This window comes from Xyrauchen texanus, chromosome 26 (assembly GCF_025860055.1).
Source record: "Xyrauchen texanus isolate HMW12.3.18 chromosome 26, RBS_HiC_50CHRs, whole genome shotgun sequence".
Taxonomy (NCBI): Eukaryota; Metazoa; Chordata; class Actinopteri; order Cypriniformes; family Catostomidae; genus Xyrauchen; species Xyrauchen texanus.
The window spans coordinates 6,351,006-6,355,179 of NC_068301.1; the positions used below are offsets into that span (position 1 = coordinate 6,351,006).

The following is a 4,174-nucleotide window of genomic DNA, read 5'->3' on the forward strand; positions in this document are numbered from 1 at the left end:
GTTAGGTGGTAAGTCAATGTATTAAGGTGGTTTACCAGGGCTGGACTGGGAAGAGAAACCCGGGATTCTAAATAGCAACTGGCCCAAAAGTTATATGGCTGCTCATTGTAGCTTATAGTGGCCCATTTGGCCCGTTTCGTGGCCGATCCACTAGCCCGCTCGGTTCTCCCAATGGCCAGTCCACCCCTGAATGGCCCCAAAATGCGTAGGCCCACTGGCAGGGCCGGCCCTGGCCAATTTGCTGCCCTAGGCAAGATTTCACCTGGTGCCCCTGGAATCACAGACAATTCCACCACTGATCATTGTGTTCATACACTCACACAGAAACAAACTGCGCAGCTTTGTCTTGTTTTTCTTTATTTTGAAAATATTTTGGAAACAAACACACACACACACACAAAACTAAATTATAAATATAATATAAATAAGTTTATATTATAAGATTATTGTGGAAAAAAAATACAGAAACAAAAAGATACACAAAAAAAAAAAAATAACTATACACAAACTGGAATGCAAAATGTAGCAAATGTTCTACAGCCTTACTCTCCTTGCCTTTCTAGCAGCAAAGTCATCTATGATATCATCATAAGACAGCTGTTGGGAGACCACATGATTTATGCTAATGACTGAAAGTCCACTGAGACGTTCTTGAGCCATTGTAGATCTCAGGTAGTTTTTAATCAGTTTGAGCTTAGAGAAGCTCCTTTCAGCAGCAGCGACGGTAACAGGTAGAGTTTCTCAGAGCGACCCACATATTGGGGTAAATTTCCGTCAGCTTCTTCTTGTGCAGGAAAGTCAGGAGCTCAATGTTTGTCATGTTTTTTGATGGCAGATGTGGAAAGTTTTGCATTTCCAATACAAGTTCCCTGCCATCAATATCTGGCTGTCCATCATGACTTAAAGCTGTGCTCAGGGTCTGACAGTGCTCTACCAACTCTTCTTTGGACATGTTGGGAAAGTTGAGGAGCACTCCAAATTTGTCATTCACCTCCCCGAGGGTCTGAAATCTCTCATCTAGTGAAGAGAGGGCTGTATCCACCACTACATTAAAAAATGTTGTTTCCATTTTTTTAAGTGCATCACCAATAGGCTCATCTGGAGCCTCATAACCAAAGTGCCTTTTTGTGGTTCTCAACCGCTTTTGTTTGATTACAGCTTCCACGTTCATCTCCTCACACATTTCCTTTGCAGTTGCCTGTGCACTAGAAAATCCAGTACTTCTGTAGCCGTAGCTGTCAAGAGAATATCTGGTTTTCTTCAGCAAGTCAACAGCCACATCTAGCTGCATGGAGGGTGATTGCATCAGTTTACTCACATGCTGGATCTTGTTGAGGATGTCATACCATATGACTGTGCAAATAGAAAGCGCTAGAATCCAATCTCCTCAGCCAAAGACTGGGCTTCAACTTTCACAACAGGGTCTTCAGTAGTTTCCCTCACCTCCAGAAGAGCCTCTCTGACTTGCCCAGCCTGGTACCTTACTGCCTGGATGCTGTCTATCCTGCTTTCCCACCTGGTCTCTGACCATGATTTCAGGGTGGTTTTGACATGTTTCAGGAGGATATCCCATCTATGGGTCGAGGCTGAGAGGAGTTTGAATAATTTTCCTAAATATCCAAAGTAGCCAATGGCATCTGGTGAGCTCTTAGCAGCATCAGCTACCACCAAATTTAAGGTGTGGGCACCACATGGGACAAAAATGGCTCTTGAGTTCAGTTGAAGCAGCCTAGCCTGAACACCTTTATTCTTTCCCTTCATGTTGGCACCATTATCATACGATTGTCCTCTGCAGTCCTCAAAGGGGATGTTCAGCTCCTCCAGTCTTTTCAGGATAAGAGAAGACAAACTTTCCCCGGTTGACTCCTCTGCCACAAGAAAGCCCATGAAATGTTCTTTAATTTGTGGTGATTCTTCTTCCAGTGAAACAATCCTGACAATGACAGAGAGCTGTTCTTTATGACTCAGATCAGGGGTGCAATCTAAAATGATGGAGAAATACTTTGAGGTCTTGATCTCTTCCAATATTTTTTCCAGTATTTTTGTGCTGATTGAGTCAATGAGTTCATTTTGGATTCTTTTGCCCAGGTAATGTGTGTGACTTCCAGCTACATTTTCCACCCTACCAACATGCTGCTTCATTATTGGGTCAAATTTGGCCATAAGCTCAACTTCTTTGAGAAAATTGCCATTGTCTGGTTTGTATAATGTGTCTGTGGATCCCCTTAAAGCAATGTTAAAGCAAAGCTAAGGACTGAATTATTGCCACCAGTCTGGTAAGCACCTCTCGCCACCTGTTTCTCTCTGCCTCTGCGAGTGCCATCTCTTGCTTATCTATGGTCATCCCTTTTGCAAGACGAACCTCTAATCCCTTCCATTCCTTGAGCAATTGGCTTGCATTTTTCCAGTCCTTTAGTCCCTCTCTAATCAATTTGAAATCTTTCTGAGAAAAGATTTTGCAGCAGAAGCAGTACATACTGTCCTTCTTTTTTGAGTACATAAGCCAGCTTCTTTTGATTTTTTCTCCATTGACTAAGACTCTATTAAAATAGTCATGCTGACATCTTCTCCCGTCTTTTTGTTTCGGAAATGTGAAATTGGTTTTTATTTGATATGGTCCTCTAAGAACAAACTCTGTTCTTACCTTTTCAATTAAAACAGATGGCCAGTCAGCAGGGTCTAATGGTGCAGCAGTCTTTTTGAAAACTGATGCTAAATCGCTGGGTGGTGCTGAATTGGAGGGAAGAGATGTGCTTGGTGCTGAATCGCTGGGCGGTGCTGATGTGAAGATGTCTGCAACAGGTGGCCCAGGATTTGCAGGGACGGGGTTCAAATATTTCAAAAGTGCATCTGAAGAGAGAAGATGAGGATTATATGTGACCTGTTACATTTGGGTGTTACATTTTATTTTAACTGTCACTGTCCCAGAGGTGGGACATTTGCCATTATATATTTAAAACAATAATATCTTAATAAAAACCTAAAAGTAATATTGACAAACTATATATAATTTGAAACCTCATGTTTGTTTTCATGCCAAGAGTTCAAAAGATAACACCAATTCAATTTTATGAGGAAAAAAAAGGTCTGAAAATTTTTTAAATATAAAGAAAGATATTATGGATTCTCGATTTGTGATGTGGTTGCGAGCTATAACGCACATATGTGCTCTTTTTATGTATTTATTAGAGGTTGAATTTAAATCAAATACTAAATACTACAATTAAACACACAAACAGCAAGAATAATGACATCTGGTATTCATGCACAAAACTGTATTGAGCACTTCTCTAGCATACATACAGTAGTTACATTTTCAAAATTAATTTTGAAAGTGTTTGTTTTCCAGTAACAGTTAGATGGTAGCAATGTCCTACTAACTACACATTACTAATTTAGCCAATTCAAATAAAAATACCATAAAATAGTGCACAAGTTCCACTAACTGTCATGATAAGCTATTTCAAATTAGCAAACGTTACTAGCATCGATCGTCGAACTAACTGCTAACTTAGGCATAATGCAACATTCATTACCTCTATCTTTATCCCGTTTTTCTTCCTCTTCTCTTCTTTTTTTTCTTCCCTGGGCACCAGAGGGCTTCTGCGGAAGAGGATTAGGGCCAAGCAATAATAAAAAAATAAAACCATCTCGAGAATAAAGTCATTATAATGCGAGATTAAACTCGTTAAATTTCGAGAAAAAAGTCGAAATACAATCTTGAGAATAAACTCATTAAATATCGAGAATAAAGTCATTATAATGCGAGATTAAATTTAACTAGTTTTTTCTCGAAACACAACGACTTTAATCTCGAGATGGCTTTATTTTTTTTTATTATTGCTTGGCCCTAATCCTCTTCCGTAGGCTTCTGTCTTTTTGACATAATGATAATTTATCTGTGAATTCGGCCATCCGTCACAATATCAAACAGGTAATGGATGTCTTTAAGTGCAGCAGGGCGGTGGGGATTGATACGTCACTCGGACCGGGGTGGATCGGGAAAGCAATGTAGTTATGTTTTTGTGGGATGATCGCTTTTTTTAATATATATATATAATATATATATATATATAACAATACAACTTTAATACTACAGATTAAAAAAATAAATAAAAAAATTATATATATATATATATATATATATATATATATATATATATATATATATATA

General features: G+C 38.9%; 1 long non-coding RNA gene across 1 annotated transcript; it reads right to left on the reverse strand.

The window, feature by feature from the left end:
• Positions 1-378: 378 nt before the first annotated feature.
• Positions 379-3,664, reverse strand: LOC127619776 (uncharacterized). The gene is made up of 3 exons (XR_007967613.1): positions 3,537-3,664; positions 2,645-2,850; positions 379-1,982 (listed from the first exon to the last, which is right to left on the reverse strand). It is a non-coding gene; the product is annotated as an uncharacterized LOC127619776 (long non-coding RNA).
• Between the last annotated feature and the right edge of the window lie 510 nt (positions 3,665-4,174).